Source organism: Rousettus aegyptiacus, unplaced genomic scaffold, assembly GCF_014176215.1.
Source record: "Rousettus aegyptiacus isolate mRouAeg1 unplaced genomic scaffold, mRouAeg1.p scaffold_m13_p_1, whole genome shotgun sequence".
Lineage (NCBI taxonomy): Eukaryota > Metazoa > Chordata > Mammalia > Chiroptera > Pteropodidae > Rousettus > Rousettus aegyptiacus.
In genome coordinates, this window is record NW_023416284.1 from 131,361,492 (window position 1) to 131,386,689 (window position 25,198).

Genomic DNA, 25,198 nt, shown 5'->3' on the forward strand with positions numbered 1-25,198 from the left:
GGAATGTTAAAGAAATAAAAATAGAAAATCATCTTAGCCTTTTGCCCTTGGCTGATATATATAACCTAAATACTGAACCAGTTAGATATTAGCTCAAGTTTATTCCTCACTTGTCTATGTCTTCAACAGGTTCATCTCTTTCATCGCTGTTTGTCTGAGATTGTAAATGAAGACAAACTGGGAAGGATATTGAACCTACTCCACACATCACAATACCGTAAAAAGGCATAATAAAGGCCTTTTGAATGCTGCAACAATAAAAATTATTTATTGAGCACCTACCATATGCTAAGCTCTCTGCTAGCTGGAGATGGACAGAAAGATGAGTAACTTATGGTTCCTACTGTCAAGACATTTCCTAGGGTAAGATAGTGGTACATGAGAATGGAACAGACACTAAGGCCTGCCACTGATAGTGTGGTGGCTAAGCATGGATTGTACGGTAGAAGCAATTCCAATAGCAGCTCTAGCCACTGGCTGGGTTCCCTTGACCAAGCTAACCTTATTTCCTCATCTGTAAAAGGAGATGATGATAATAATAGTACCCACACCATAGGGTTGTTGTGAAAACTAAATGAGATGATACGAATGCAATGCTTAAGAATGTCTTCTATGCAGAACCTTGCTTATCAAATGTGAACCTGTAGCTGCCGAGGCTCATGACCATGTCTGACCAAGGGTGTGCTTTTGATTTTGCCGGAGTCACCTCAGCATGGTTCGTTGGAAGATGAGGAGAGAAGCCTGGAGAGGCAACCCTAATTAGTGGTGCCTGGGGTCAGTGTGTGCAGGCACCGCTGCCCTCTACTGGACACAATCCTCACAGATCTCTGAGAAACACCCAAATAGTATTGGTAGTCTCTTGTTCCAACACCTTGTCTTTATAGCCCATCTGAGGTCATTTTTCCTCTTTCCAGATACTTGGGAGCCAGAGGAAATTCTATTGTCTGCCAGCCTCAGGTCCTCACCTGCTTTTAACTAATATGGAGTCTGGACAGGTATTGATTTTTCTGCTTTTCTCCGACTGCACTCATCAGTCATTTTATATTACTGGAGAGTCCATTAGCAATAAAAATAAAGGATGGAAGTCACAAAGCCCATTAGAGAAACTTACTCTGTATCGCTGGGGTGAGGGAAACAATTAAAAGCACGTCATCTTATAAACATTCTAATAGAGTTATTAGAAAAGTGAATAAACCGAGGATGTGATTGTCAAGGGATGAAATGAAATCCTCCTTGGTAAGTAGTCAGCTAGAAGGGAGTGAGTGCCCCGACGTTCCGCAACATTGTGCTAGGCATGGAGCTCGAACGCTGTACGTGGGTGAGATGGGAATACCAGCATAAAAGAACATTACACAACGGAGATTCAGCCATAGGCTCGCGCATGAATGAATTTCAGAGCTAATATGAGCAAAAGGAGTTGATTAAATATAAAGGGGAAGGGGTGGTAGTACAACCCTGACTAGGAAATTTAGGTAAGTTCAGGAAACAAAGCCATGTCTCCACTAAGTTAGGCAGCTTTGTTCCAGTTGTGCAGATGGTCAACGAAATTTGCTCAGTTGCCCGATGGGGAGCTGAGAAAGGGACAACAATGCAGGAAAAGACTAGGAATTCGATGCTTGCTGACTGAATGGGGTCCTCACACTTCCTGGATTGGTATGAGAGCTATTGCGTGTGAGTGACTAGCAGTATCCTTGGCACATGTTGGCACTCAAAAAGTGTTAATTCCCTCTCTCCTTCCCCTGTCATTGGGAGAGTGTATACAATCTATTGTAAATATTGTGAATATAATGAAAATCGTGCAGCAATTTATTTAATTTGCTTTTATTTTCATAGCTTCCGAGTATAAACAGTTTTCACACTAAGGGCTATTTGGAAATTCTCTTCAGGTGAGCATTAAGTATATGTTAAATTGTCTGACCCTCTTTGGTCTGGAAAGCAATAAATATTTCTACAAACCCCTGTTATAGGTGGCAAAATTTACATTTTGTTCACTCATACTCGCTGACACAACAAGTTGTTCCACATTGTACTAGGTTTTTCTACCTATTATAAAGTTGCTCCACAGTATGTTTTTTTCTCCTGATTATAATGTATTGTCTATAAAGAGTGTAACAGCAATACCGAGGATAATTTTTAAGAATTCACAATTCCACCTCTCTAGCATTTGAAGTATTTACATTTTCCATGTTCTTCCAATCTTTATGCATATGCATATTTACTTTTTACATAGAATCTTGCACTTTGCTTTTTCATTTGATGTTATTGTATATACATTTTAATGCTGCTTCATGGGCGTCATAATTATAGTATTTAATAGTTGCAAAATATTTCATTACGTTTGTCTTATAACTTACTAAGTCAATTCTCAGAGGCATTAAAGATATTTTACTAATTTTTTTTTTTACCATTATAAACAATATCAACATAGTTATAAGTTTTTTCCTCCCCTTCAGTTACTTCCTCTGAATAAATTCCCAGGAGTTGAGTTATGGTTCTCGACATACATTATTTGCCTAAAAGATTGTAAATATTTTATTCTGCCGGGAGTAGTGAATGAGACTTCTCTTATTTATCATTTTATAGCATTTGATATTGCTGACCAAATACTCTCTCTCCTTGGGTTCCCTGGGTGCCATCCCCTTCTAGTTTTTCATCTACCTCTCTAGCTATTCTTTCTTAGTTTTCTCTGTAGCCTCCTATGCCTCTATTTTTACCTTCAATATCTGTGTCCATGGGGCTCAGTCCTGGACCGTCTGCTCTTCTCATTTTTTACATTCCCTTTGGAACATCCATTCCCTTTGGAACATCCATTCCCTCTACAGTGGACTTTAATTACTGCATCACTGGTTACATCATATCCCTATGCATCGGTCTTATATCCAAATGTCTATGGACATTCTGCTTTCTCTGCCTCTAGTCTCGTTCCCTCAGAACTGTTCTTCATACTGCAGCCAGCATCATCTCCCAACGTGTCAGCTGGATCATGTCATCTTCTGGGAAAAATTCTTCAATGGATTTCTATTGCTCTTAGGAAATAACTGAGATTCTGAAACAAGGATCCCGAGAGCCTTCATGGTATGACCCCTGCCTGTTTTTACTGCTGCTCTCTCTCTCCCATTCCATGCTCCTGCCATTTCTTTGTATGTACGATGGCTTCCATTTTACCTACGTGCCTGTCAACACCTTTCTTCCATCTCTTTGTCTAACTGACTTTTATTCATCCTTCATGGCTCAGAGAGGCCTTTCTTGAGCACTAGATAAATTTAGATTTCTTTGTTATATGTTCTCCAAGCTCCTTTCTCAGTCATACCACTTGCTACACTTTATTGAAGCCCATTTCCAGGTATATCATTTCCAGAGCACCTCTGGCCTGCCCTGTGCATATGGACCAAATGAGCTCCTACGCCCAAACAAAGCTCTCAGCATCAGGGGCTTACAGTGAGAGGCGAGTACCGAGGCCATGGACACTGAGGGCCTGTGTGTGAGGCACTGATAGCCTCTGCCGCAGTCTGCCTCTCACATTGCTCAAATGCACTCATGCTCCAGATTAAATTCACTTTGGCCTGATTCGTCAAGGTGGTGGCTTACCCCACACTATCTAGTGTTCTTCTCAGTTTAAAAAAAAAGAGAGAGAGAGAGACTTACCAAAGGAAGACTGATGGGACGGCTAGAGTTCCTGACGCTGCCCTGAGGCATGACTGATATTCATCTTCAAGAATGGCAGTTTTGCTGGTGTAGATTTCTTGCCCATTGGGATAACCCTGAAATTCCCCCCTGAGGATCCGAGCCTCTGGTTACCAAGTTTTTGTCAGGCTCTGACTGCTTCTGGTTATTGTGCTTTTAAAGAATAGGAAGCACAAATTTCCTAATGGGGTCACTTAGATAAGGTCGCTTGGATTAGTGATAAGAGGGTTCACTTCTGCCCTGTATTCAAAGTATTCAAAGTATATTGTGCATCTTGAATGATGACTTTATACCAAACTTGGCACCTTAGCTGGACCCTGTAGAGGCCTTTCTGACACTCCCAAGCTGGTAACCCCCAGCTTGTGCAGTGTATGAAAAGTATAATGGCTGCTGAGGTCATAGGCCATCATGGTACTTCCTGTGCTGTGACATCAGCCCCTAGGTCTAAGGAGATATGATGTGTGGTTGATCTTATGTCAACAAATCAGATACTCGGGAAGCTCTCAGATGGTGGACTGGCCAAGATGTTGTGGGCAGGGAAGGTAGACTTATTCTATGAACACATATCAATCTCAGGAAAGACAAATGACTGCCCCATTCCCACCTGGGGATGATGTGCAGATCTGGTAAAATCACCTCACCACCAAGTGGCTGGTTGGTCTCCTCAGGGAATGGTATCATATCAGGTCCTCAGCGTTGGTGTCTGATACTGACAGATCAGACACTCAGCAGAAGCAGGAATGAGATCAACCCTGGTGCTTGATCTTTCAGCCTTCTACTAATTGCTCTTCACTCTTTTAGGCACCTCACCATAAACAGGCAGACACATGTAGTAATGAGATGTCTCTAACGATCTTTTTCACAAACTAGGTGCTCTTATCTCTTGCTCTCTCTTCAAAGGGTACTTTCCCCAGATGTGCTTGGGATCCAAGCTGAAAGATCACATTGTACTTCAAAAAGTCTACAAGAAAAGAAATTAGATCAAAGCTAAACTAAAACTAAAACTTCTGGGGGATGAGGTAGGAGATCCTGGCCTGGAAGAACAAAGTGACATTGATGGCAGGGGCGTGGGTCAGGGAGGAGGGGCAGCTGCCCCAACAGCTCAATTTTATTTAGTCACCAGTTTGTTGTAAGCAATTAACTCTGAAGACCCATTTTTGCAAAAGGTCAGTTAGCCTCCTTGTATTGCTCTTGCAGTGGTTGTGTAATGTTCCGAAGCTCATTGCCGCAGGAAAATGTCTTTTTCCCCCCAATATCCCCAATGCCTGACCCAGTGCCCTGCTCAAAGTGTCAAATAAATACATATTTGTTGAATAAAGGAATAAACAAATGAACGAATGAATGAACGAAGTCTTTGATAGATAGAGGACACTTTGTAGGAATCATTTGAATAGCAAGCTTCTTTAACCTTTTTAACCCAGGACTTGATTGAAGAACTTTGTTTAGACGCGGCACTTCGAGTGCATGCTGTCTGATAAAGGGAAGCATAGTATAAATGAATAATGCCTTTCGCAGTGTCTGAGTCACCTCACACCTCTCCATCTCATCTGATAACAGTCCTTGGCAGATCTGCCCTTTTGCTGGGGATTCCCCTGGGCTCTCACCTCTTGCCTCCCACTGTGTATGCTACCTCATCGCATAGTGCATCAGGTTGCTAGGCGCCTGAATGTAAGCACAGACCAGGCAGAAATGGGGGGAATGCGAGGGCAGTTTTACAGCCGTGACACCACCTGACAATAGGCACATTTTACGTCATGATATTTTTTTATGCTGACAAAATTAGAAAGCTGGGAAATAATGGGAAAGCTGACTACTACGGTGATGTTGAAAAGGAAATCATTTGTATCGATGAGACATTGTCATTATATAGGTTGGTTTAACCCAATCATCTGCCTCCTCTCCCCACCCACAAAGATTATCTTCTTCTAACACATTGTGGAGGAGGTTGTATTAGTGCAAGCTGTAGCTGTCTCTCCCATGCTGTCTCCTTTACACCCTCCCCTCAAACATCCTCCCCCCAACAGCGAGACAACAGGACTATGACAAATGGGGTTCATCACAGCACCTAAGCTTTGACACAACAACATCATCTTTATCTTCAGTTAGATAAAAATTAGCAAGGGCTTTCTCCCGCAAGAATCTCTCTAGTAAATAAAGCTCAAACAGTAGAGGTTTAATAGAAGTTTATTTTGAAAACTGTTAAATAAAAGGTAAGCAAAAATCGGTATATTACCTGCCCCCTAAAAACATGTGAGCAAAGGCCTTGTCATCTTTGCCCAGAGACGCTAACTTAGTTTGTGCAGTGGGAAGTCTACCTGCATTCCAGTGCTAGCTCTGAGAAGCTGTGTGATCCTGGTAAGCTTGTGCTTTCCTGGACCTTGGTGTCCTCCTCTGGTGACTATGTAGTTTGGACTTTCTCTTCATCCTTCCTTCATTCCCTCCCTCCCTCCTTTCTTCATCAGTTTTTCATTCATTCGTTTATTCCCTCCTTCTCTCTCTCTCTCTCTCCTTCTTTTAACATAGGAAACTTTTCTTCAAATCTTTTAAGAAATCTCTTAAGAAAGGAAAACTAATATATATATATAAGGAATATCATCATGGGTCTTCTCTGGTGGAGTGAAGCAAGAGAGAGGTCAGAGGTGTCCCTTCCCTTCAGCCTCTGAAGCACGTCGCAGGAACCCCTAGGGTCCAACTGGAAAAGCCTCTAGCTCTGGGCATTTATGATGCGCAAACATTCTGAGAGAGCTGCTTTCCTAGTCTTGCCAGTCAGAGAAGAGGGAGACTTTTCTGACTAGGAAGATCATGAGTTTGGGAATACCCATTCCAGCCAGTTTTCTAAACACTAACTTGAGTCCGAGTCCCTGTTTTTTAAAGGACTTGGGATTCCCAATTGTAGAAAATTATCCTAAATCATTTACCTTCATGATGTGGCCAACCCAATGGCCAGCATTTCTCTGTACAAACTCCCCTGGCAAGCCTTCAGAATAAAAGAGAAAGAGAAACAGCCACAGGAGAGATTTCCTCCAGGGCATTTGAAGAGATTGCCAGGCTGAGATGAGAGGCACCACCTTGTACTTCATTAATAGAGATAACACAAAAGCCCAGCTCTAAGGCGGAGTATCTCAGCTCTCAACTGGCATGCCCTTTGGCCTCCAGGAGCCAGGCAGCTTCCTTTGGGCAGGGATGGCCTCACACTCCCACCATTCTGATGTCCAAATATTACAGCTTCTTTCCTGATTAATAGGGACAGGTATTGCAAGTGTTGTCCAATACGCAATTGCTACACCTTGGAAAACAAGTAGGAGAATCCTCCTACCACACAACACAGGAGACAGGTATACAGCAGGCACTCCATAAATATTTGTTCAGTTAATGAAAAGATGAATGGATGAAATTCTTCACGTCTGTATTTCTTTTGGAGACCTGCTGGTGGAAACCGGGTTCTGAACATCTTTTTGATCCATTCAACTGAGTTACGAAAAAGGGGGGAAAAAATGACAACACAAATGAAACCAGGAGCCGGCATAGAAAGAGTAAACTGATTAGGCTTCCCGGGTAATTGTGTACCCGATGCTTGCCGACTTGGGCGATGACAGCGTGCCACTTGCCTGCCTGCAGCGGGTGCGTGGGCGGCCGGGCAGCCCTCAGGATGCTGCTGCAGGGCGCGCTGCCACCTTATCAAGATTTCCAGGCCTCGGAAGGCTTCTCACACGCAGGTGCGGGCATTCCCCGGGCATGCATCCGCGGCCTCTGCCTCCCGGTCGCCCTGCGCTGTTGTCCCTCTTCCTGGCTAACCACACGCTGCTGTCCTCTCCAGAGAGTGGAGCATCTTTCCTGCACCTTTCTTGATGTTGCACCGACAGCCCCATGGCCCTCCCCTGCTCTGAGAGGGAAAGCCACAAGGGAGGCCCCCAGAGGAAATTCTAGGCATTCTCCAGGGTTAGCATGTGCTTGATTGAGCCTGATTATTTCTGATCGCTGTCACTGGGCCTAGAGCAAAGTGTAAGTCATAAAAGACCTGGCCTCGTGGGTGAGAGTGAAGCATGTCTGCGTGGGGAGCAGCAGGAGTGGAAAACCCGCGTTTGTGTGGGCAGCGGGGGAGGGGGGTGTCTTTTTTTCTTTCTTTTTTTTTTTTTAAAGATATTTTGAGATTTTTGCTTTCTCCACTCGCCTCAGCGGCCCATGTTGGTTATGCAGATTCCAAAAGGTTCCAGAAGCTATTTGGGTAGTGATCCACAGCTTTTCACAAAACAAGCACAGAGTCAAAACAAAAACCAAAAACCCAGTAGAAGTCACCTGGTTCAATTCTCTTGGGGTCCACACCAAAAATCCCATGAAGCTTAATTTGATATTTTAAGACCTTTAGTTCTAAGTTTTCCTCAGCTGTCCCTCTCTGTGCCCCTCGGTATAAAGAAGAGTCAGCGCAAAAGGCCAGCTCCCTGTATGACCTCTGATTTCCAAAGGTCTGCCTCTCACAACCTCCTCTTCGAAGCCTTGAGTTCTCTCTCTGCTGCTTCCCTGCATAAGGGCTTCTGCCAGGGATGGGGATCTCCACCCAGAGGCTATCTTTGCCATCCTCTTGATTCAGGTGCCTGCAGCCCAGGCAATCACAAACCCTCTGATTCGCTTTTAAAGGAACACAAACAGTTGTTAAATAGCAAATTAGCCTTCGAAAGAGCTGGGCTGACTTTAAGAAAGGATGTGATAGCAACAGTTTATCTCTGACATTCTCCCCTCAGATTGTCTGTCCGGCGCACTCTCTTTCTTCAAGTCCCCGGCTCTCCACAGCTGAGGCTGTCTGCTTCCCACATCCTTCCCCCTCTGCCTGACTGTTTCTCTCAACACCCTCCTTTCCTTTCTGCCACCCCATCCCGTGTCCATACTGCCTCCCCTTTAACCCATCATAGCAAGTAGTACAAATGTCAGTTTTGACACATGGACATAGCTATGAACAATGTTGCTTGATTCTTAAAATGTGGCAGGGGAAAACTTCTATATTAATTTTCTAAAAGAAGAAACAAATACTCAAACCAGCCACGTTGCTGTAGCTGTTTACTTCGCTGGACCTCTGATGGAAATCCACTGTGGCGAAGACCTGACTGGGGCCGCAGGAGGGACAGCAGGACTGCCTTGACGCTGTCCTCCTTAGGGCTGTCCCTGTGTCAGGAGAGCTGAGACTGCAGAACAGGTGAAAAGCCCTGGATATGACAGTATGGAACAAGGACCCCCTGAGCATCTGACTTGTCTCAAAAGCACCTCCATTCCTGTGGACTAGGTCACTGGACATTTCTTCAGTGGAAGGTTGTCTAGTCCTTAACACTTTACTAAGGAGATGGGCTTTAGGATTAACTGGGTCATACCTCTTAGGCTCAGTTCCAGACTGGAGTAACTACGTCCAGTGTTGTCTTCCCGACCTGTGGTAGGATTGTATTCCTAGACCCCTTGCAGCTGTGCGACCCAAGTGACTACTCCAGACAATGGCTGTGCCTGGAAGTAATGTGCGGGCCTTCCAAACTGAAGTATGTAAATGCCAGTGTGAGAAGCTCTGCAGTTTTCTTTCCCTGTACCATAGGTACATGATGGTTACTTGTTAAGCCTGCATCCCAGAGGAAAGACAATGTAGAATTGAGCCTTCAGCCAGCTGGTGATGGATAGGTAGTATGAGTGAGAAATATACCTTGTTTTTCAGTCACTGAGTTTTGGGGTTGTTAACTGCAGCATAAATAGCCTATCCTGAGTGAAACACAAGATTCAACCCTCTGCACCCAACCTCTTCCCCTTGATCGTAATACCAGAGGTGTTCCAATGTGGGGAGCAGGACCGGTATTTGTCTGAAGAAAGGAGGACTCGTCGACCTCCTGGTGTAGAATTGGGTTCACTGAGCAGTGGAGAACTTATGAGTGTGTGTTAAAGCAGCTCACTGGGTGAGTTGTGCTTTGAAGACTCCCAAGGCCCAGAGGTCAACCCCAGGGCAGCTGTAGAGATAGTGGAGACTACAGAAACTGACCTAGTGTATGATATATGACCCAGGATGCGTGGGGGCAGGGGTGCAGGCTCCCCAAAGCCTCCTTAGTGCTTTGCTATGCATACCTTAGGTTGTTTGGTTTTCTTTTGTGTTTGAGCAGGTGACATGGGACTGCTGTATGTGTGTTGGGAAAGGAAGTGGAGAGAAGGAAGTGAAGGGGCCATTTTTCTATGTAGCTTGGTCAGCTTGGCCAGCCAGGCATAGCTTGCTATCCCTAAGTCACAGCTTCCCTTCATCCCTCCCTTTCCCAGTATTTACCTGCTGCCCTTTACCATTCTGCCTTTTCCTTTTGGTTGATTGCATAGGCAGCCCATTTCTGGCTGGCATTTCCCTATAATCTCTTGGCTTCTGCCACATCCTCATGTCCTCAGCTTTGTGGTCTCCTTGGAATTCATTTCTCGCGACATCCTATTGGAATCCTCAGCCCACTCTCTTGGCAGCCAGCTGCCTTCAGCTCACCTAGCATCTTGGATATCTTGCCGTCATCCTTCCTCTGCTTTTGTACAGCCAGAGGAGCTGGGTGGTCAAAACTGACATCCTGCTTGTGTTACAAGCCTGCATTATTAACAAGACCTCCTTGACATGACACGTTCAATATGAGACTGATACAGGAGACAGCAGCAGCTTCTGGGTCTGGCCCAAGTCTCACAGCTGGAAACAAGGAAGGATCTTATCTCTGTTCCTCGAATTTGGCCTTGAGTTTGATGCAATGTGTAACATGAGCCTCCGGGCCTACCTACCAACTCCCTAGAGTCAACCGAGACCTTGCTCACTTGGCTTTTTCTCATTCTCCTCTGCCGCTGCCAGGTCACTACCACTAATAGGTGATACTTCATAGAGGCTGCGACAGATGGCCTGGGCAGCAATTCTGGTTCTAGCACTTACTTGGCTGTATGATCTTCAATGTATTATTTAACTTCTCTGTGTCTAAATTCTTTGGCATCAGTAAAACGTACATTTAGTAGTACCTAGGTCACTGGGTATTGATGACAAGGTAATCTACATAAAGCACTCGTCCCGGATTCTGGCAACTGGATAGCAGTAGACCCAAGACATACCTTGGCCCTCAGTCTCCCACACTTTCTTCCACACCCCAGGCTCTCACTCATGAGTCTGCCTCACAGAGTAAAACACTCAGTGATGTGAATTTGATGTACATTATAAAAGCAGTTGTCAAGATTTCTTTCTTAATTTTTTGGTTTCAGATGACATTAGGTGACATTTTGCTTCATTTTGCAATGAAATGTAAAATCTGCCGAGACCATGGAACCTGGTTTATTGATAAAATCAACTAATTTAATAAATTAGTTATCAGCAAAAGAATAATTATATATAAATAATAATAATAATACACCATCATCCAGAACTCTAAAAGTAGAAATAAGTTTAAAATTAGGTTGTTAACATGCTTTACTGATCCTAATAGCATAGAAAATAAGAATGGCCAATTAATTTTGTAGTATTTTTTGTTAGTAATTGTTATTTATCCTGATTTAAGAAAGTTAAAAGCCTATGTTATTGATGATTTTGAAGTTAAAGAAAAGTGTTTTTTTTTTTTTTTTGAAGGACTGTGGCATCTGGTCTCCAACTAAAAACTTCTGGAAACTGCATAAGTCATAGATTTATAACCTGATTTTCTCGTAAAAAGGCATTTGAACAAATTTTGAAGGAATATCCAAAAGTTGATGTACATTTGTTTGTACTCCTTTAATCAGACCTCTTTTCTCCCTGTAGAAATCTTTAGCTTTTGAAATATATCTACAACTCGTATGTGGTTACTTATAGATAACATTAGGCAAAGCTCCTGTTGAAAGACATACCCGTCCAAGGCCGGCTCCCTAAACATTCCAGACAGAACCTTTTGAAAAGACAAAGCAGAGTGTGTTATTCACAAAGTCCGGAGAGCACCACCTCCACAGAGCCTGGGCAGCATTTCGGAGCAGGAAAGGTGACATCAGAAGTTATTGAGAATCGAAAGGTGGTTAAAGGTAAGATCAGTGGAAACAGCAAGGTAAGGATTCTGAGAGGAAGGATGCAAAGAATTTGGTGGGGCGGGAGGAGGGGGGCAGGGAACTGTCCGTTAATGCTTTCCACTGAAGAGTTGATGAGTCTTTTGTGAAGTTCAGGTTGGTCAGTCCTGGAAAAGTACAGTCATACTAATGAAGACAGTGAGATAGCAAAGTCCTGTGAGTGTAGACCGTAAGGGGTAGTTTCAGGTCTCAGTGTTCAGACTGAGTGCATGGCAGATGATTCTGGTTCTCCCATCTAAGAGATAAGCTTTCCTGGGACTGGGGTCCAAGGCACTTCTTTTACCACAAGCTTCGAGTGACAGGCTTGTTTTGATTGGGTTAGACTAACCCAGTTTCACTTGAAGATGGCCTATTGCTGCCATGAACAATATCAGGCTTCTGCTAACAAGAAAGAAAGAGGAAATGGACATTGGATAGACAACCAGCCATATTTGTCACAACAGGTAGGGAGAGAGATTGATGGCTAACAGAGATGTCCTACCTTCTAGAGACCAGGGTTCCTCTGAGGCCAGGCACCAGAGAGGCTCTGACTCAGCACCAGCTGTCCCTTCCTCTAAGCTCAGGGCCCTGACTCCTAATTACCTAATTCACTCTGCTGAATTGTAGTCTCCTATTAGCAGAAATGTCCCATCAAGATTCTGACCTTTTGCTCTTTGGTCAGTCCAGCTTGGTTTTCTCCATCTCATTGCATCTGACCTCATTTCATTCCGCTTTCTTCTCCTCTCACCACACTCCAGCCACACTGTATTTTCCTGCTTCTAATGCGTCATTTCTGCCTCAGGGCCTTAGTACTTGCTGTGCATCTGGTCTGGAACGCCCTTGGCTAGGATTTTTTGCTTGTCTCTCATCATTCAGGTCTCAGCTCAGCTTGATTGCCCTTCTGAAGATGGCTTCTGCCCCCAGGAACACTCCTCCCCATCAGCCTTCTTTGTACCCATCCCTCTCTGAAATAATCTTATTTATTGATTTACTCACTAATTTGTCTCCACTTTAACTGGGATAGAAACTTCATGAGAGTCCTATTTGTCTGTCTTCTTCACAACTGCAGCCTCAGTTCCTAGAAAAGGCCCAGGATGTAGTTATAATAAAACATTTAAAATAATAACAGCTAAATTTTTGATTGTCTATATTGGGCCAAGCACTGTTTACAAGACCCTCGATGTATTGTTTATATAATCTTCCTAATAAACTTTATTGTCCCAATTTGATCGAGACACAAGAAAGGTAAATTAGAGCATAGATTTAGGAAGTAGCAGACATGCATAAATTAAGGGCACAATGAATATTTATTAATTGAAAAAAAGAACCTTTTATTTTTTGTTCTTGACTTCAATGTCCATGTGATCTGTACTGTTCGGTAACACATAAAAATCTTCTGGCACAGATAGTTTGCAGAGAGTGGTGCTTCTCTGCCCCTGCCATATTAATTTTCCAAGAGTGCTAGGTCACATTTCCTTCTAAAGTTTTAACATGCAATGATAGCATGAATATCACCCATCTTAAGATTACATAACAGAATTATGTAATGCTAAACTGAATACAATACCTTACTCTTTAATTTTATATGTGATACACATCACACACATGTTAGAAGCTTTTTGATTAGGTAATAAATGCTTATCCTCAACATGTATCTGTATTAGAAAATATCACCTGGGACTTTCCACTCCATTCTCAAGTAACCAGCCCAGCCAAGCAAATAGCTATCTACAAACCCACTACCCTGTGATCGTGCCTCATTCCTCTTCATCGTGACTTTCATTTAAGCATGTTCTTACCCTGCTGCTCTCCAGGCTTCTGTCTACCCACTGGGTGCTATTTCCCTCGGAAGTTCCCTTCGCCTTCTTTTTCTTCGTCACTGGCAGTCTCACTGCTCCAGCAGACCCACCCGCTTCCACATGTCTATGAGAACTTAGTCACTTAACAAGACACATCAGGTATCCATCACTTTATTCTACAAATATTAATTGATGCCCACTGCCCAGTATACAGGAGGCCTAAGTGCTAAGGAAGCATGAATGAGAAAATAGACATGATGTTTGCTCCCCAAAGCTAAGTCTTGTCGGAAACATAGATATTAATCAAAGGATCAAACTGATAACATGAATGTGATGAAAGAAAGTTACAGGGTGGCCTGATGCAAGAGTAAGGCAAGGCCTCTTGGACCTTTCGATGAAACCTGAGGATAATTGCAGTGAACTCGGTGGAGATGGGGGAGAGTTTCCAAGCAAAGGGAAAAGTAAGTGCCAAGGCCTCGAGGTGAGAGGGAGCATGCCACTTTCGAGGAAGTGATAAGAGCTCAGGGAGCACAGAGAAAAGCACTGAGAGATGAAGTGGCCAGGAACCACACTAGATAGGGCCTTGGAGTCCAGGTCTGGTTATGTAAATGAGGTAAAGCTGTCACTATAACGGAACTGACTCAGAGTCCACCGGGAAAAGCATCTGCCTATCATCTTGACTTTCCTTTTAAGAGATCCCTGTCATGTGAACCTAACAGTTAATATCTGTCCTCTCTTTCTCATTTGAGCCTTGGCCTTTCCTATGTCTCTCTGTGTGGCCTGGGCTTACAGTGCTGACGTCACCATTCGTGGTTGCCTGTGCCATTCAGGATGCCACTTCCATGTTGAAGATTTGGCTACTCTGTGAGTGCACAATAGAGGATTGGCCCATGTCACATGATCACCTCTGAAACAGCAGCACAGGCGACTCTCAGCTTTCACGCGGCTCGCTTCTTATCTCATCTTCCCTTCCCTTGTTATTGCAGGAAACTGACACTACCAGGGTCAGTAGGGATGAGGAATTTTCGTTATAAGACAATTTAGGTGACTCTGCACTGTTTATATTCAGATAATCTCTAACCGTTGCTCTCAGAGCAAGCCAGTGGGTACATTCTGATTCTCTAGCTTCTGGGAGTATGTCTTTCTCCCAATCAACACCCTGTCTAGGAAGGGTTATTGTTCACCAGCAGCTCAGGAGTCAGTCTTGAGGGTCACAAGCCTGCACCTTTTCATTTAGCCTGTATCTTGTTCCCCAGCTCTTTGTGCCTTTCTGCAAGTTGGACTGCTGTGAGCCAAGTCTGCTGGCCCAGAGGAAGACTGAACAAATTAAAACTCAGGGTTGATATTTCCCTTGCACGCTTCCACTCTGGGTCCTTGGATAACACAAATAATAAAGTCTTTCATGGGGGTCATTGAGGGCATTTGAACAGAGGAGTGCCATGCACAGACCATTGAAAAAATCCACATGACAGTGGTTTCCAATAGATTTAAGAGAGCAGAGCAGAAAGATGGTGAACTGTTAGGAGACTGATGGGTCCGGGGAGATAGATCTTGAACCAGAGGGACTGAGGCAGATGTGGAAAGGTGGCGATAGGTTTTAGAAACATTTTTTTAGAAGAGGGTCTGAAAACATAGCCTCAGGACATGGAGATCCCATTTTGGCAGGAGAGGCTGGGCTGAGAATAAGGCTCAGAGGACTTCAGGAGCCTGGGGCAGGGATCCAAGTGTAAATGTGGGGCCAGGCCCTGCTCCCCATTAAGTGACTGGGGATGGCAGAACTGAGCCTGATTGCCTGGGAAGACCGTGGAAATGCGACAGGGAGAAAGAGGACCCCTGAATGAGTGGGACCCAGGTCAGTGCAGTACAACGTCTTACTGAAGGCTCTGCAGTGCACGGCATCTGTCTTCGGCAGCGAACCCTTGGTGCACCTGGTGTACTAGAGAAGCAACATCACAGTCACCTTGACCCAGGCTCCAGGGACCATCTCTCCTGAGACTTTCTGTCTCTTCGCTCCACATCGAGGCGCTCCTTGGCCTGCCATTTATTCTCATCTGATTTTTTCTCTTTGTGGAACTTGGAGCTGCTTTGCCAGGGTCTGCGAGAGTGTGCAAAGAGCCTCATCCATTCACGCCAGGGAAGATATTTTATACTATGAGAGTGATCTAATCTCTCTGGTTGTGGCAGCTTCACTTTGCAATGCATGACAGAAGGTCCCTTCCCTTACCGTGCCATCCCAGGAAAACATCTTCTCCCTTTTTCAGAGCCCTGCTTTCCAGCAAAATTCAGAACTCTCACTAGTGAAAGCCCTCTGACCAGGCAGCACAGAGACAGGGGCAGAGTGATGGAGTGGTGATGAGCGGTTTGTGCCCAGGGCCTTTGGTGCTGGAGGCCTGACAAGGCCACAGGATTCCTGCAGCAGCTCCTGGGAGACAGGCTGGGGAGGGTTGCCTGTGAAGGGTCTCTGCATCACTACCACAAACAAACAAGCACATCCTTAGACAAACCATGGTAATTAGAAGGGAAACATAATGGCAGTGAAGTTACCTTTCTCCATTCATTCCCAAGCATTTTTTGAGTGTTTATTTTTGGCACAGATCTATTTTAGGGGTGGGGGTGAGCATGTGGGGGAGAGGAAAGGGAATTGGTCCAATGCAGCAGCTTGAGAGGGAGAGATGGTTGGCGGGGGATGGGCAATATTAGTGTTTGGTCTGTGGAAGATGAAACGCGGCTCTGCTCTGTGGGCGGTTCTTTGATCTTTCAGTAAATGCTAGAGTAGCAATTATCATCCTTAATGCTGAGGGGAGTCTCTGAGAAGCCCTTTAGCCTGCCGATTTAGGTTAGTAGATACGGAAGTGTGGGTGTCTGTGAGCGTGCATGTGTGTGTGTGTGTGTGTGTGTGTGTGAGAGAGACAGACAGACAGACAGACAGAGACAGAGACAGAGAGACAGAGACAAAGAGACAGAAAGAGAGACAGACAGAAACAGAGACAGAGAGGTTATTTATTAGATGTTTGATGTTTATTGCATCATATAGTTTTCCCCATTAAGGGTGATGTGACACCTTCAAAATGAAATTCTGTTTTGTTGTTGAAAATTTAACATATTAGCACGTATACAGAGAAGGCGCAAAGTCCTAAATTTACCAGAAAATAAGACTTCCTGTAACTTATAATACTGAGCAAAATGATATGCTTAAGAGTCCTCCTGTCCAGACTTCTTGTCATGAACAATTCTTCCTTCGTAGCCTGAGCTCTGGAAGCTAACTAGATTTTAATTTCCACTGGGTTATTTTCTAGAACTTACCGAAGTTACTTAAACTCTTTAAACCTTAGTTTTCACATTTATGAGATAAGAAGAGCCCTTAACATGGGGATAAGCTACCTCATACAATTGCGAGGTTTTTTTTTTTTTAAGCAAGAATTAAATGAAATAATTTGTGTAAGTACTGAACCCACACAATGGTTGGCATGCAGCAGATGTTTAATGGATATTATTTTTAGAAAATACTTGAAATAAAATCTATATTAAAAGGGAAGCCCATTTCCTCCCCCATCTAGCCGCTGAGCAGGGCTGGAATGAGGAAATACCTACTAGAAGCCACAAATTAAAAAAAAAAAAGTATTATTTTAATTTCTAGTGATATAAAAATAATCGAATTAATTTAAGTGACCATTAGGAACCTCAGCCTCCTCATAAATAGAGCAAATAAATTAATTGGATATCAATGTTATAACATAGACAAAATAGAGATGCCCTTGATGGAGATCTGGAAAAAGGGAAAGAGGATTTCCGAGTGACGAAGAAAACGGGAAGGTGAGGAGGCAGAAGAGTGATGCAGGAGGGCGGAAGTGGGGAAGACAAGGGGAGGGTCGTAATAGTCAGGCCTCACACCTTCCTCTGATGGGATTTTGATGCTCAGTACATACGCTGTCCTCTACACAAGCCCTGACTCAGCTGGATCCAGAGAGCCCAAAAAAACTCGGCCCAACTCCTTCCTCCACCCAAGTCCCATCTAACCCAGACCAGGTGCATTCCTCCTGAGCAGTCCACCTGCTCCCTGTGGCTGTCCCGTCCACAGCCACGGCCCCTCAACCCACAGCGAGCCAGGGCCCGTTGGCTCGCTAAGCACCACCAACCTCCGCTGGCCTAGAACTGCACAATCACCACGGCGCAGGCCTAGAGTCTAGTCTGCTTTATTTCAGTTTCTATTTTAATTTAATTAATCGGTTGAATTATTTTTATTTTTTAAATGACGAAACATTTCAAATAAGCATGAAAGTATCCACTTCCCAGACTTAACAACTGTTAGTATTTTGCTATATTTGCTTCAGATCTTTTTTTAAGATATAAAAAAAGTTCCATGTAGAATAAATAGAAATCTCCTCTTTCTCCCTCCTCATAGTGAATTACTCTCTTAAAATTGGTTCTTGTTTCTTATTCACGATTGCATATCTATGGCACATGTATAGATTCACAAACAGCACTGCAGACTGTATACAATACTGTTTGGGATATTAAAATGTTTACATAAATAATATTTTGCTGTTTACATTGAACATTGTGTTTCCAAGATTTACCTATTTTGATGCTTGTAGAACTAGTTTATTCATATTTTAAATTACTATATAGTTTTCCTGTTAGGAATGTATTAAATTACCTTTCTATTTCTCAATTGATGGACATTTAGGTTGCTTTCAATTTTTTCCTATGACGACAATGTGAATAAAAATATTATTGTGTATGTCTTCACGTGCACTTGTGTGGTAGTATGTCTAGTGCATGTGTGGTACGCAAAGCTTCAACTGTCTAGCTATAACTAAATTGCTCTGCAAAGTGATCACACACCTACCAGAACCGGACGGGAGTTCTCATTCCCCCACAACCTTGCCAACACTCAGTGAAGTATAACTGACATTTTGCCAGTGTCTCAATTTGCATTTCCCTGATTATTATTGAAGGAGAACATCGATTTATGTGTTTTTTGACCTTTCAACTTTTCCTCTTCTGTGAATTGTTTTCCCATTTTCTTTGTCGAGTTTTCTTTACCTTCTTTATTTCTAAGAGACTTTCAAATACTCTGGGCAGTGTGACTTTGCTAGTTTTATGGTTTTTAAGATTGCTTGGCAATAGCAGAGGTGACGCCCTCTCTGTGTCAGACACAGATGAACTGGCTGATTAACAAAGCAGTGAGATGTAAAGTGACACAGGAGACAAACATCAACCCAAAGATTTTTCAAACAAGTCTCTTGTTTTATAACCAAGATAATATTAGATCATAATAGGTACTAACTACGCTGTTTCCTCAGCTTCTGCTGCTAAAGTTCCTTCTTATATTTCAAAAGTCTGCATAGTTAAGAGCCAGCCTCTCTGCACCACCCCATCTTAAAAGAGATGAACTAAAAGGAAGGCTGTCATTTGGGGGACAGCTGTTTCCCAGGCAGAGAAGGTGTCCAGATACCCTTTTTTATAAGGGTTAGAATGATTAACAGAGATGAAGAGATGAAATTCAATTATAATTGTTCTTTTCTTATTAGGGTCACTAAGAAGTGGGCTTTTTTTTCTTTTTTTTTAAGTCGAGGCAGCCCTTGGTTGACCTCACAGATTGCAAGGATCTTGTCAGGTTACGATCCCTTATATTTTTATTTTTTACACCTACAGCACCTGGTCTTCATAGGTGGTCTCCCATCCAAGTAGTAAACAGGACCAACCCTGCTTAGCTTCAAGATCAGACTGGATCGCGCTTGTTCAGGGTAGCATGGCCGTAGACTAGAAGTGGGCTTTTTAAAATAGAAACGTTATTTTAAAAAAAGCAAGCATACATCATTTTTCTGAATAAAGAGTGAGATGTGCAAATGACATGACTCCAGTCTTTCTCTGCTTGTATTTTGTGTGAATTATCATCTCTTGGGATGAAATGGAGAGGGCTTTGTGTATGGTTCTTTTAGAAATGCTAGTGCCAATGTTTTATCTCTTCTCAGAGGAAGGAAGAATTTTAAGATGGTAAATGTCTGACAGGCTTGGCATACAAGGCAGGATTTTCCAAGGATTTTTGGCATATTGACTAGCAAACATCTTCTCCACCTTGTTGGTTATCTTTTGTTTCTTTTGTGTTTGGTGTACTTTCTCATACAGAGGTGGATGATCTCACACTTTGTGCCTGTTCATGTAGGTCCTTCCACATGTCTCTTTCCTAGTCCTCCTTATATCATTATTTCAATCTTACTCTTTTCAGGCCCCTGGCTAATCAGTTCAGTTGTCTGCCACTGCCCATGAGTCCCTGTATCCCTTTATCTTTGGTCATTTCTCTTTCCCCTAAAGTGGATGATGAAGTGCATCATCTGAAACTATTCATCAGAAGGATTTCTCCTTACCATAGTCCCTTAGTTGGGATGTAGTGCAGAAGCACCACATTTTTGGCATGCACCAACATACCAAGCCGATCCACCACAAGTCAAGCTCGAGATGTTCCTTTTCCATAAGTGGGTCATAGGGGACCCCTTCTGCAAATGACGCCAAAGATGTGAACCAAGGGAGAGGCAGGAGTGTGACAGAGGAAGGTGTTATAGGGGCCTGGTAACCTGCAGCATACCTGTGTCCTCTGGACCCTCTTGATTCTGATCTCAGATATATCACTTACATTTTACAATCGATTGTTTGGGGCCTGCCCACTTTTAGGCCCTACTGAATCTGGTACTACCCAGCTTTTGGCTGCATGGTCAGACACCAGTTTCCAGCAGGGCCCAGACGCATTTAAGAATCCCCAAAAGCCATGCCTGGGTCCTCTGGCTGTGTGGTCTCCTACATGTCAATTCTTGCCACTGTAGGTTTTGGTGCCTGCTTCTTTCTTGGTCCCTGAAAACATTCTTTTCTGTAATTTGAACTCAACTATACATTAAATAAATCATTTTTGCTTTATTTCATGCAGTACTTCTAGGTGTTTTTAGCAGGAAGATGGCCTGCACACGTCAGCTAAATCTATCATATGTACTGGAAATTATACCAGTTTGTTTTCTGAAATCATGCTGGTTAGTTCACTGCAGTCACAGAGAATTTTACGAATAAATTCAATGGATAACTTCGGACATTATAACAACAAATGCAGGGCAGTTTCTCTCCAAGCTTAGAATGGGGTTTTCATTACTTGACACTTGAAATGTGAACATTATATTTTTCTTTATAGTGAGAGGAATCACTCTTTCTAATGGAAACAGTTGGTGTTTATATATTCCTCATTCTTAAAAGTGACAGGATCATTAATGTGACATCTTCTTGCTCAAAGTGACTGTTTGATCTACACCAATATTATGTTGAGCCATTGCCTGGTGATTAGGGGAAACTTTAAAATGATAAAATACAGAAGAAAAACATACAAATACATAGAAACAGTTGAAAATTTCCAGCTAATCTTGAAAATTGGAGAAAGGAAGAAAATAGGTGCATTTCACTTAGATTTCAGAGAGATGAGTTCCACTTACATTTGAGTACTGAACTAAAATCAGCCTCCAAACACTAGTGGGGGAGCTCATACCTACAGAGCAGATCACACTGACAGCATGGCAGAGGTCATATATGTGCATACTTGTATGTTTTTTTCTTTTCTGTCAGAGATATTCCCTGTGCATAAGGCAAGTGAAGGCACATTTTCACTCATCTGCTGGCAGACATGTCTACAGATGCCATCCTTTCCATCCTGCTTCTCGCACACACAACATAATTATAGGGCCATGAGGTAAGGGCCGGACCACAATATGCCTAGAGGGGTCCAGAGAGACCGGGGGAGTAAATGATGCTTGAAAACAGGAGGAAAAAACTGTCATGTAAAGACTTGCTGAGAGCAGAGCTGCGGCCAAAATGATCACATGCGAGGCAGTTGCTGAGGCAGGAATCCAAGAGAATTGTATTTGATTCTCATTTTTAAATATCAGATGTGTAGTTTTAGGGTTGCGGAGCTAAAAATAGGCATCACTCCATATCATCCCCTCCCTCTAATTTCTTATAATTAATTCTCAAACAGCTATCATCACGTGAGAGATACATTAAGGACAGTACTTGAAAATGCCCCAGAAATAAAATAAAGTGGAAAGTTAAAGTCATACGCTTATGTGAGTAATACACTAATATCTGCTCTACAAGTCAAAGAACATTCCTTGTTTATTGCTTTCAAGAAATGTTTAAATATGATGTTCCAGATGCCGCTATCATGAGGCATTATTGATTATAAGTAAAATACAATGACTGTTTATTTGAACTCTGTGTATATTTTATTTAGTTTTATATACAGCATGTAATTCATGATTGCATGTTTTTAATATTTTGGCAGGAAATCTTCAAATAAAGCAGAACAATAGAAAACATATAACGCATTGTATTTTTTTTCTTTTCCTGTTTACTGTGCTTTCTTCTTGTCAAACTGAGTTGATTTCAATGGTTTTGTCTATTTTCTCTGTCATTTTTTTTCCATTTAAATTCTCCTACATATTTTTACTTACTACATTCCTGGACTCTTAGTTTTCCAATGTCATTTTTCTTTTCTCTTTTTGGGGGCAATATATCTACTTTGTTCCCTCCCAGTAAGTATTATGTTCCCATCCAGGAGTGATTTAACTGGTTTCCTTTTCCAAATGGTGATCCTGGGCAACATTGGACAGTAAGACAAAAGCAACTTTAGCATAGTTTTCCACCAGGAAGATTGCCTTCTGCATGTGAACTTGGCTATCAAAAAGCTCAAGTCCTTTGTGCTTCCTATTGACCTGGCATCATACAGGGAATGATTTTATCTCCAAAAAATCACAGAAAAGCTAAAGCTCATTGGCTCACCATCCTTATCACTCAGAAGTTCTCAAGTGTAGGCCATAGGGTCGCTAGAGATTCAATTCAATCCCTATCGAAATCTACAGACTTTTTTTTTTCTCTAGAATTTGACAAGCTGATTCTAAAATTTATATGGAAAGACCAAGGAACTACAATTGCTAATGTAATTTTTAAAAAACAGAGAGGATCCGTGCTTCCTTATTTTAAAACTTGATATAAAGCTGCAGCAATGAAGAAGAATGTCATATTGGTGGAAGTGTAGGTACATAGGTCAATGTAATAGTAGGGAAACTAGGAATAAACACTATACAGTCAACCGATTTTTTATGAAAGCACTAAAACAATTTAACAGAGAAAGAATAGTTTTTTCAACTAATTGTGCTGAAACGATTGAACATCATGTGCAAAACAATTTAATAACATTGACCCATACCACACACCCTATGCAAAAATTTACCAGAAATGGATCTGAGATCTAAATGTAAGACTTGAAACTGTAAAATCGCTAGAAGAAAACATAGAAACAAATCTTTATGACCTTGGGATAGGCAACTAAAGTAATATTAATAAATTACATTTCATCAGAATTGAAAACTTCTCTACAAAAGACACCGTTAAGAGAATGAAAAGGTAAGCCACGTGTAAGAAGAAATTATTTGCAAAACATATATCTGCCAAATGATTTGCATCCAGAATGCAGTAAAAGAAAGTCCTCAAAACTTGGTAATAAGAAAACAATCAACCAAATAAATGCTAGACAAAAGCTTTGAACCGATACTTCACCAAAAAAAAAAAAAAAAAAAAAATGTACAGATGCAAAGGGAGTGGAGGAAGCATTGACAATATTCTCAACATTATTAGTTATGAAATGCAAATTAAAGTCACAATATGATAGCGCTGCATATATATTAAAATGAGTAAAAAAATTTTTAAACAGCTGGTAAAGCAGCCGAATACCAGAACTCTCATACATTATATAGGTGGGATTATAAAATGGAAAGCCACTTTGGAAAATAATTTGGCGGGTTTTTATAAACTTAAACATATACTTGCCATAAGATCCAAAAATCCTATTCCTACATATTAACCAAGAGAAATGAAAATATTCACACCAAAAACTGTATGTAAATATTTATAGAGACTTCACTCATATTGGCCCAAAACTGACAACAAACCAAATGTCTTTCAACTATTGAAAGGATAGATGAACTATGGTACATCGATATGGTAGAATACTACTCAGCAATAAAAAAGAACAATCTACTAATACATGCAACAACACAGATGAGAATTTTAAATGCATTATACTTAGTGAAAAAATCCAGATAGGTTTATACTATGTGATTCCTTTTATATGACATTCTGGAAAAGCAAAGGTTGTGACAGGAAATAGACCAGGGGTTGCCAGGGGCTGTGGGTTAAAGGAGGAGATGATTATTAAGGGGCACGAGGGACAATTTGGGGGTGGTAGAAGTGTTCTGTATGTTGATTTTGGTGATGGTTATATGGCTGAATGTATGTACACAAATATATAGGACTGTATACCAAAAAGAATGAATCTTACTCTGTAAATTATATCTTAATATTTTTGTTTGGAAATTTTTAAAAATTAATTTATTTTCTAATTACAGTTGACATACAACATTATATTAGTTTCAGATGCAAAATTATATATTAATATTTTTAAATTTTAAAATGGGGTAATAGATACAATAAGCAAAAAAATGATAATTGTCGAAATTGAGTGATGAGTTCATGAGGTACATAGTATTACTCTATGGCGTTGCATGTGTTAAGCGTGAAAGTTTCACAGTAAAAAGTAAAAACAACAGCAATAACAGAGCAAACTTTTTGGCCTAACTGTCCTCCCTCACCACCACACCATTTCTGATTTTTTTTCACAGCAAAATTTCTCGAAAGAAATTTTCACTTCCGCACCTTTCATTCAGGCTTTTGTCCTCACTACTCCACTGATTCATGTTAAGGTCTGGTCAAGGTCCCCAGTGACCTACTGACCTTCACATAGCCAAAGCAAGAGATCATTTTCTTTTCTCATTTTCCCCATCTTTTAGCAGCATGTGTTAGTTTCTTTTCTCAGTTTCTGTGACATCACTCATACTCTTGTGTCTCTCTCTGCTAGTAACGCCTCTTAGTTTCATTTGCTGCCTCATTTTTGCAAAACCTCTTAACTGTGATACATCCTCAAACCCAGTTCTTTTAGATTTACACTCTGTCCCTAGGTGATTTCACTGGGGCCTGTGGCTTTAAAGACTGTCAATATGCCCGTAATTCCCACATCTGCAGCTGTGGCCCTGGATTCACCCAGAAACCTCAAATTCATGTTTCTAACATCCTACCTGACATCTTTGCTAGGAAATCCATGAGGTATCTCAAAATAAAAATGTCCGTAGTTAAAATGGGCCCATGCTCACAGCTGTGCCCTAGTCTACATCCCAGTAAATGGCACCCCATCTCCCAAGTCATTTGAGCTGAAAGCAAAAATCATCTTTGCCTCTTCTTTTTTGCCAGTATCTCTTACTCTCGCCATTATTATTCATCTACTTCCAAAACATATACTGAATGTTTTCAATTTTCATTTCTACCACTAAGATCCTAATTCAAGCTTCTATATTCCTGGCCTTATTTGTTTCTTTTTTCTTCTTTTCCCTCTCCTCCTCCTTTGATAAATGTTTATGTCAAATTTAAGTTCTAAAATTCATATATAGCTTTATGAGTGGTGCCTATAATACATAAAACTTTAAATTTAAATTTGAAACTATGTTTTTTTTTTTTTTTTCCTAGAGGCAGAGTCTGGATATTTTAAGTTCTATTATAAAAGTGAAGATGGGAAAATACAGAAATACCCTTTG

General features: G+C 41.8%; 1 long non-coding RNA gene across 1 annotated transcript; it reads left to right on the forward strand.

The window, feature by feature from the left end:
* The first annotated feature begins 136 nt into the window (after positions 1-136).
* Positions 137-11,719, forward strand: LOC107508649. Its single transcript, XR_001596358.2, has 3 exons — positions 137-995; positions 1,834-1,886; positions 11,495-11,719. It is a non-coding gene; the product is annotated as an uncharacterized LOC107508649 (long non-coding RNA).
* Positions 11,720-25,198: the final 13,479 nt, after the last annotated feature.